The sequence below is a fragment of the Cucumis melo genome, chromosome 8, assembly GCF_025177605.1.
Source record: "Cucumis melo cultivar AY chromosome 8, USDA_Cmelo_AY_1.0, whole genome shotgun sequence".
NCBI lineage: Eukaryota > Viridiplantae > Streptophyta > Magnoliopsida > Cucurbitales > Cucurbitaceae > Cucumis > Cucumis melo.
The window spans coordinates 27,376,354-27,386,631 of NC_066864.1; the positions used below are offsets into that span (position 1 = coordinate 27,376,354).

General features: G+C 26.3%; 1 long non-coding RNA gene across 1 annotated transcript; it reads right to left on the reverse strand.

Annotated features, from left to right (window-relative positions):
* Positions 1-539: 539 nt before the first annotated feature.
* Positions 540-1,409, reverse strand: LOC103502178 (uncharacterized). Its single transcript, XR_540483.2, has 3 exons — positions 1,327-1,409; positions 982-1,035; positions 540-579 (listed from the first exon to the last, which is right to left on the reverse strand). It is a non-coding gene; the product is annotated as an uncharacterized LOC103502178 (long non-coding RNA).
* Positions 1,410-10,278: the final 8,869 nt, after the last annotated feature.

A 10,278-nucleotide genomic window follows, 5' to 3' on the forward strand; every position in this document is an offset into this window, starting at 1 on the left:
TTAAAGAAATGTGAAAATGGGGAGGAAACAAACATATCTAAAAAAAATTGTTATCAACAACCTAAATTATAATTCATAAATTTTCCAGTTTCTATCTATAGGCTCGTGATGTCAGACTCTAAAGTTACTTAAAATGTTAGTTTTAATACTATGACTAACTTCAAGAATTTTATGTATATTATGAAGATCTAAACAGTATATCTATCGTAAATGTTATCAACAAGTTCATTTAATCGAGATGTCTATCTCAACATCATATTGATCAAAAGTATGATCCCACATAGGGAAGCAGACAAATTTAAAACTATAAATAAATTGAGAAATTAATGAAAGTTGTTAGTCAATCATTACCTGAATTTCTTTGATCTTTAGGCCTATCCCAAAGATTGTTCCAGTATGAATCATCGGTATCAAAATTCTTCTTTTTTCATCATCCTCACTTTTGATTTTTCCTGCAAAAGATGAAGTTTATAAAGCTCCAGATATTAGAAAACAAAAATTAAGAGCAAAAAATCATGCACTCGTAAGTATAAAACCTACCAAGACTTTTGCTTACCTCTTTTCCCATCGAGAACTTGCCTGCAATATTAGTAGCAAATAATTTATTGTTATTGTCATTGTTTCAATAGAAACTCACTTTAGCAAGATGTTTAATTTTTTTACTAAGCAAAAGGAGAGTTCATAATATGAAGTAAATTAGTGTTGGGTAGATTTCAAACTCAAACTCGGAAACGTAGGATAAAATAGAAATTTTGTGGAGTTAGTTACAATAGGCATCAAATTGTATAAGTCAGTCTCAAAAGGATACTGCGGTAGACTAGAAATTTCCAAACCAACGTAAATGAAAAGGTGATTTTCTTTAAATTAATTTATAATCATGTTTACCAAACACTAAAAACAGTTCAGATTCCCACCTAATCAATGATTATACGTAGGATAAATCAAAAATCAATCCCAAACACAATCTTAAAATGTTCATACCAATCTAAAAACATCCACAGCTGATGATCCCATTCCGGACAGCATAAATGCAACCTGACCATAAACATTCCAATTAGAAATCTTGATTTCTCAAAAGAAGAAACGGAACCCTTCCTTTAGAAACTTCAAATTGCTTGACTAAGCATCGAACTTACAAGTCTAGTTTGAAAACGAGAGGAAGGAATTGATGAATTGTTCAAACATATCATTCATAAACAGTCCTTTTTAAAAAAAAATAATAAAATATGGAAATATAAGGCTTCTCATAGATAAAATGAAAAGAGATGCACAAAGTATAGAAAATCTAGGAAATAAAAAGCTATGAATATTGCTATGAATTCATACGTTCACTCTTTCGACCCTGCGGATTTCATCTTCGAGCAGAGATAATTGTGCAGCTGAAGTCCAATGGATGCAATCGACTGGACTGGCGAGGGAGGAGAAAACATTAGTCAATGCATCAGGCAGAATTTAAAGCCTGAATATGAAAAATCAGTAATTGAATAGGTTGACAAATGCCCGATGAAAGAAGAGTAACAGCGCAAGGTACTCTAACCATTCTTCAAGTAGCGGCCGATTCTGCCGATGGGAAACTGAAGGCCGACTTTGACAGAGCGAGAGACAGGCTTCTTCTTAGGACCGCCACCGCCTATTCTACCGGTGAAGCCTTTTTTCGTCTGAGTGGGAGGTCTCTCGACGTACTTCCTTCTTGCTTCACACTAGCACAGGACGGTGGGGTAAGAAGAAGAAAACGAGGATTGACTTCGCCGTGCAACCTGGAAGAAGAAAATGTGGTCGGCGGATTTTGAAGAGTTGAAAGGGTTTGCGTGAGATAAGGCTCCAATTTTGGGAAAATTTGAACTAAAATTTATTAAAATAAAATTATTTAATGTTTTTACCTTTTATGACAATAAATAACTGTCATAAAAAAGTAGAATCCGAAAACAGCGTTTTTTCCAACCAAAAACGCGCATTTGACATTTCATGACATTTTTTTCTTATCTTCTCTCCATTTGAGTTGCAGTGACTGTCATAGTAGGTAGTTTTTCTTATAGTGGTTATATAACTTATAAGTTCAAATCATATCAAATTAATTGTAAATTAATAGATAGTCACAATAACATTATTGAACATCGTGTAAATCTAAGACATTCTTTGGGTAGAAATCTTACAAACAAACACAAAAGGATCCAAACTAATGTCCAATAAAGGATATGAAACCGATAGATTGATTTACTTGGATTGGTTTATTATTAATTTGGTTGGCTTTTTACATCTTCTTTTTTTTCTTCCGACTTCTTATCCTCACTTTCTACTTTATTCCATAAGTCCTTTTTTCTAACTTCAAATTAAATTTTAATCTATACTTTTTTCGTTATAAATTGCAATTTGACATTTTTATTTTATAAATTGCAATATACATCACTAACAATACAACTATTATAAAAATGGCGAAAAGTTCATTCAAATTAAAGAAACTAATAACAAATAAAATCTAATATTATAAAACATACAAATAAAGGTCCAATTAAACCAAGAAAATCTAATATTGTAAAAATTATACAAAAAGTATTATAAAACTAAAAAGTTTAAATTAAAAAAAACTAATAACAAAAAAATCTAACATTATAGAATTTAAACAAAAGTTCACTCGAATTAAACACTAACGTCTACCTCACCCTAAATAAAATGGAACATTTATTTTTAAAAATCCCATCTCTAGATCTAGCAAATAAATATATCATTAGCTAACTTAATTATCAGAAAATATAAAACATTAAAAGGTGTTATATTAATATTATTGTCATTTTAGTTAACATTGTATTTCTTTTAATTAAAATACCAAAACAATGTGTTAACTTAATATAAATTGCACGAGTAATTTCTTCTGTTTTTTCATCTTTAATCATTACAAATAGAGGAGACATTATGAAAAATAACAAAAAAAAAAATGTTATGTTTAAAAATGTTACTCATAGTTTTTTCTTTTCTATATTTAACGTTTAATTTTTTAGTATATATTATAAATAGTTTTAATTAGTTTCTTTATTATCTATAAAAGTTTTGTGATCTAGAATATTTATTAAAAGTTCTTAAAATAAAATTAAAGTTAAAACAAAAAAGAATTGATAACTTTTATAAGTTGCTATTTTGAAAGGATTTAAGATATATTTAATTTGATTCTCAATAGAAATGAATAATTAATTATTTTGAAAGAGGAATAGGCTCAAGAGCTTCAATAAAAAATGTGGGAGTTCCATTAAATTAGTTGATTATTGAGGTAAAAAGTTACGTATACTTTTAAATGGAATGACAACAGAATTTATTTCTCACCGATTATGAAATAAATCCATCTACATTGATCAACAATATTTACATTAAGATGACTTACCATTGCGCTTGAGAAACTAACTAAAACTATTATTTTTATATCTAAGAAATACATTTTATAAAATATAACAAAATTTTATTAAAATCTTTTAGTCCATTTAATTTCTTTTTTTAAAAAAAATAATAAACATCAAACTTAAATTACTATTTTGTAAAAAATAAAAAAAAATATTACATTTATGTATAAAAACATAATAAACATTGACTTAAAGAATAAAAAAAGTTAAACCTTATAAAAATGATAAGAAAAAAAATACTCAAACTAAACTAATTTGGGGTATTTTCAAAAATATAAAAAAGCGGAAAAATGTTTAGATTGTATAAAACAATTTCGAAAATGAAAAAAGCTCGGAGGCCCACCGTATAAAATAACAAAAGTGCACCGTCAACAATGCGCGTAATATATTTTATGTATTTGGTAACGCGATTTGGTACAATACACGATCGATTTGTCTACACCATCATTTAGATTTGGCTATACCATCCGTTTATATTTGTCTACTCCAAATTTAAAGGATTTTTTTTTTCAAAATGTGGTATAAATGATTTTTTTCAATATTTTTTATACACGATCTTTTAATTTTGGTTACTCTAATTTAAATGTCTAACCAATTTTTTTGAGATTTTTTATACATTTAAAAGAGAAAAAAAGAAAGACGATAGAATGAAAAAAGAAAAAAAGAAAAAAAGAAACACGAATAGAAAGAAAAGAAATAGATTTAATTAGACAAATGAAAAAATCGCATGTATATATATAAAGAAGATGATAAAAAATATGGAGGAAAGGATGGAAGGACAAATCTGAAATATTTAAAAAATGACTAAATTTACGATCTTTCTTATACACGCCATAAGTATTTCATTATATTTAGGAAAGTTCCCAACTAATTTTGTATTAAAATAAAAAAAACACTAAAATATTTATAATTTAAAAACTAAGGAGGAAAGAACTAATATTATAAAAATTTAAAGAGAAAGTTAAGTTTTTTAATTAAAAAACTAATATTATAAAAAGTAAGAAACACTAAAGTTAGAAAAATGTGGAGGAACTCAGAGGATTTGAGAGATTTAACAACTTCTTTATTTTCATTTTTATTTTTATTTTCCAACTTTAAATCTAAATCAATTTTCTAATTTTACTGTATTTTATAAATATTAAAATTATTTTCCATTTTTAATTAACCACATCCATTGCATTTACAATCTAAAGTACAACAATGGCTATTAACTAATCTTTTCAAACTCTTTCTTTCAATAAATTGTGTTATTAATTTTCTGAAAACAATGATTAATGTTGCCAAACACTTTCAACTCTCCTCTCTCCCTTCATACACACAAAGAGATATTTAAAAGATTGACTTTGAGTACTACAAAACTTCTCTCTAAATCATTATTGTAAATTTGGGTGATTAATTTACAAAGAATATTTATTAATTCCCATTGTATTCCAAACTGATCTTTCAACTCTCACAATAAAAATATAATTAAAATATATGAATTTTACCTAAATCTTCTCTCACTCTTTATTTCAATAAATTTTGTTATTAGTTTTACAATAACAATGATTAATATTACAAAAACACTTTCAACTCTATTCTCTCACAAAATAAATTATGTTTTTAATAATAATATAACATATAATACTAATTTGGAAAGCTTTTTCAACTCTCACTCCTTCCCTTCAATAGATTGGGTTATTAGTTTTAATTAATATAATGAAAACCCGTTCAACTCTAATGTTATTAATCAATTTTATTACTTTCAACTCTCTTCTCAGTTAAAAATATGTTAACTATTGAGCCAAAGCGAGTATATAGTTCAATTCACAAAAATCAACATTAAAATTATCTCAATAATCTTGGGTCAAATTTTTAAAAAAATTCTTAGCAATAATTATATAATTTTCTTTTAGATATAGAATAAAAGAAATTAGAAAAAAGAAAAAAAAAGATGTTAGTGTAATTAATAAGGATAATCGTGTAAATAGCAAAATAGTAAATAACAAACTAAAAAATAGCAAATCCCGAAAATCTTTTGATTTATAGCAAATCCGCCGGTTGCATGCTTTCTTAGCTACTTTATACTCGATTATATCCCTTTATATAGTACAATTCATTTTTTACCGATACAATATATTTGGATAGTTCAAAAAATGAGACAAAATATCACAGGTCACGAATATATTGTATTTGTAAACAACGTCCATTTTTTGGTAAATCTTAACTAAACATGATATTTTTTTGCTGTAGAAGATTCCACCAACATCCCAAAAATATATCCGTAATTTCTACCGAATTTCGGATTCTTAGAATTTAAATCAATTACTTAGCAATTTATTTCTATAATTCATAATAGATATGTTTAACAACAATTTGAATTCAAATTTTAGACAATACCCCTAAAACAATGACAAATATAAATTCAATATGTTCGGATTCTTTATATTTCATAATATTTATCAAAACTTTATTAAATAATACATATATAATACATACTTTTAATAACAATTTTAATTTAGATTTTATATCATCCCTAAAATCGTCGATTTGAATTCAAATCTTACTTAATATCCCTAAAATAATGATAAAGATAAATTCTTGATAACAATTTGAATTTTAAAATTTAAAATTCAAATTTAACATCTTACATTCTAAAATATTTATTAAAAAAATTATCAAATAAAACATAATACAAAATTTTAATAAAAATTTGAATTTTAAATTAATTAATTAATTTTTTTATAACAAACTCGAGAAAAATGTGCAAATTTGAAATTTGAAACTGTAATTTTATTAATTTTGGTATTTTTTCGTAACAACCCTTTAGTTTGATATAAGAAAATATTTTATTAGTTTTAATTCGTTTTGATAATCTCAAATTTTATTTATTTATTAACAAAAAATTAATAAATTCGATTTAATAAAAAATATTTCATTAATCTCCTTGCAAATATTTTTTGGTTAGTAAATAAATATATTTCATTAACCTACTTATATTTTGTGGAAATATAATTACAGTGTCAACTACAAATTAAACTAATTTTATATTGTTTGGCTATCCAGTCGTTCCTATATCACGAATTAGTATAAAAGCAAATCTTAAACGAGCGACAAAGGAGGTTTTTGATCCGTCCAAGGGAAGTGAACACTACAAGATTACATGGTAGTACTGACTACTTTATGAGCATATCGCTAATTTAATCACTAAGGATATTGTTTTTTTGTTCCTTTTAGAAGCTTTCAAGTGGTATTGGGTTTAACATGAATGTTGATTTATTTATTTCCACGACATTAAACATTGTTGAATGTATGTGTTCTTGGTCACTTATCTGAGAACATTTATGTTTATATTATGAAGGCCAAAAGCTTATGTAACGCTCCAAAAATTAAGATAATTTATTGGGCGTTATTTTGAATCCATTTAATGAGAATTATTTGATTTAGGTGGGAATTGAAATTAATTAAATATTTCTTGGATGAATATTTAATTAATTAGAGGTTTTGGCATGTGGTGTTTGTTAAGTTTTTGTTTAAATAGTAGGTTAGGAGGATTAAGTAAAGTCGTGGATTTTTAGTGTTGTTGAAGTTGAATTTAATTAAATAATTATGGATGTTATTTAATTAAATTTTCAGGTGAAAAGTTTGTTGGAGATTTAATAATTATATGTATATGTGGAAATATATATACAATTATTATGTTAATGGAAAAGATAATTATATTTGTTGAAATATAATTATTTAAGGAAAAGATAATTATTTTGGAGAAAGAATATTTAGTAAGGAGAAAAAGTAAAATAATTATATTTTGGAAAAATACAATTATTTGTAAAAGGATAATTACTTTGGAGAAAGATAAACCATAATTAATTATTGTGGAAGATAACTAATTATTTTGGAGAAAGATAAATAATAGTTAATTATTGTGAAAGATAATTAATTACTTTGGAGAAAGATAAATAATAATTAATTATTGTGGAAGATAATTAACTATTTTGGAGAAAGATAATTAATAATTAATTATTGTAGAAGATAATTAATTATTTTGGAAGAAAGGTAAATAATAATTAATTATTGTTGATGATAATTAATTATTCTGCAGAAAGATAAATATTGATTCTGGAGTGGAGTTGTTATGGTTGGGTTAAGACAATTCATGTTGGAAGTTATAAGTGATTTATTGGAAAAGATTTGATTGATTAAATTAATTGAGGATTTAAATTAATTTGAGATTTTGGAGGGAAAAGTTGGTTTTGGTGGAATTGGATTTAATTGAGTATATATATATATATATATATATATATATATATATAATTAATAATTTGGAAAAGTGAAGTTAATTATATGATGGAATATAATTATATTTGTTTGAAAAAGAAGATAATCCATGAGTAGAGAGATGGTTGATTTGATTAAAAAGATATATATTTATTTATAAGAGATAATAATGGTTTAAATAAATATATATTTATTGTAGATTTTGGTGTGAGAATAATAATAATAATAAAGAAGTATTATTATTATTATTAATGGTTATAAATGACTCACATTAAGGCATTTATTTAGGAAAGATAATGGAAATAAAAATATATGTATGTATTTGGTATTATATATATAGATAATGGAAATAAAAATATATGTATGTATTTGGTATTATATATATATATATATATATATATATATATATATATATATATATATATATATCCTAAAAGGAAAAGGAGAAGGAAATAATAATTGTTATTATTATTGTTATTATTTGAGTCTATAAATAGCATTGGAATGCTTAAAATGGAAATAAAGGAAAAAGAAAAAGGTTCTTTTATCTTCTTCTCTAAGATAATCCTCTACTGTCGCCGCCTCAGTTGAAGTTAAGATTGGTCTCATGAATTTTTCATCAAGGATAAGAGGATTTTCCAACCTCCATTTGAGTAACCTTGGTAAGCTAATGAAATTAAATTAATATTTTATTTATTTATTTTTGGATCTTTTTGGGGTTTCTTTAAAGGTTCAATTGGCTAAACTTTTTAAGATTTAAATCTTAGATTTTTTTCCCAATCAAGGTTGAATTGGTTTCAACCCCAATTTTTTAGAAAGTTAATTAATTTGGGAGGATTTTTGGATGTTAGCCAATTGCTAATTTCATTAATTAAGATACTAAGTTATCCTTTTATAATTAGGATCAAGTTAATTGGAGAATTTTTACTGTCAATTTATGATTATGCATTGATGGTAGCTAAAATGCATAACTTGATGCTACTGAGAATGACTGTCATTGTATTGATGTTGATGATGATGACTGAGATTATTATGTTGATGATTGATGTTGATGACTGATGTTATGTTAATGACTGGTAGATTGATGTTGATGATTGTTAATGCATGATATATTAATCACATGATTAAGGACGTTAAGATTAATACTTATGCCATGTTATGATGTTATGTTATGCTACATGCTATGGATAAGGTGTTCTGTTAACTTTGTCTATTAGAGTCGTACCTGCATGGGTGTCCTGCATGGGTGTCCTTCAGGATCATCACCTATTTAGAACTGTGTGGTTCGACGGGACGCCAGTCTAGCATGTATATAGATATGATTCGAGTGATTCGACGGGGTCCTCGCATCCCGATTGTCTTAGTGTTACCCCCGGGTTCACTACAGACCAGCATGTCCTAGGTGCTCCCCCGGGACACCGAAGACCAGATTTTCGTTCCTACGGAAGTGCATGTTGCACGTGTTCGGGAACGTGCCAGAGATTGGGTACCATTTTCAGGACTCTAATGGGAAGTTAACAGACACCTAGCGGGACTAGTAGTAGGTCCCTTACTAAGTATATGTTTATACTCACTCTTTCTATGTTTAACATTTCAGGCGAAGGTAAAGGTAGAGGAAAGCTTGCGAGCGACAGAGAAGGATCCGTGACATGCCATATGGGGACTCAGTTTTGCTTCCGCGTTTATGTTCCAGTGTTTTAATATTCCATTTTTAATGAAAATTTATTCTTCTCTCGTTTCAAAAAGTGTCTCTTGTCATTGTTTCTTTTTAGTAATGACCTCAGCTTAGTATAAAGAGTTGGGTCGTTACAGCTTATTGATGACAAAACATGTATTAGAGTTTACGAAATTAAAGATGATGATCAAGTATGAGAATATTGTCATTCAACTTCACATCTACATCTAATCAAGTGTGAGAATATTGGATCAAATTTAAATATTTTTCTTAACAATAAATATATAATTTTCTAGATATAGAATAAGAAATTAGAGAAAAGAAAAAGGGAAAACCGTGGAAATCGCAAATTTATGGATAGATAAAAGAAAAATAGCAAACTGTTAAATTATTTTGACTTATGGCAAAACTAACTGCTAGAGTAATTTTTTTAATCTTTTTTGGCTCGAATTTATCTCTCCACAGATGACAATTGTCCATATACAAATAGAGTGTATTTATTGAGATCAAAAAATCAAACAAAATATCACATATTACGAATACAGTGTATTTGTAAACACACTCACTAATAATAATTCTTAACTAAATCAAAAAAATATTATATTGTTTCAACGATCCCTAAAGATATGTCATTAGTTTCAATTTCCTATTTTCGTCAAAATTAACCGTCAAAATAGCAAAATATTGAATTGCAAATAGAAATATAGCAAATCCCAAAAATATTTTGATTGGCAAACTCGCCTGTATTTTTTTTTTCAATTTTTTTTGACTGAGTACGAATACAGTGTATTTGTAAACACATTCACTTTTGGTAAATCTTAACTAAATCAAAAAAAAAAAAAAAATTCTCTTGCTGCAGAAGATTTCACCAACATCCTTAGAGATATGACTTTAGTTTCAACATCCCCTAATTATTAGGATTTAAATCAATTAATTCACAATTTTTTATATTTCATA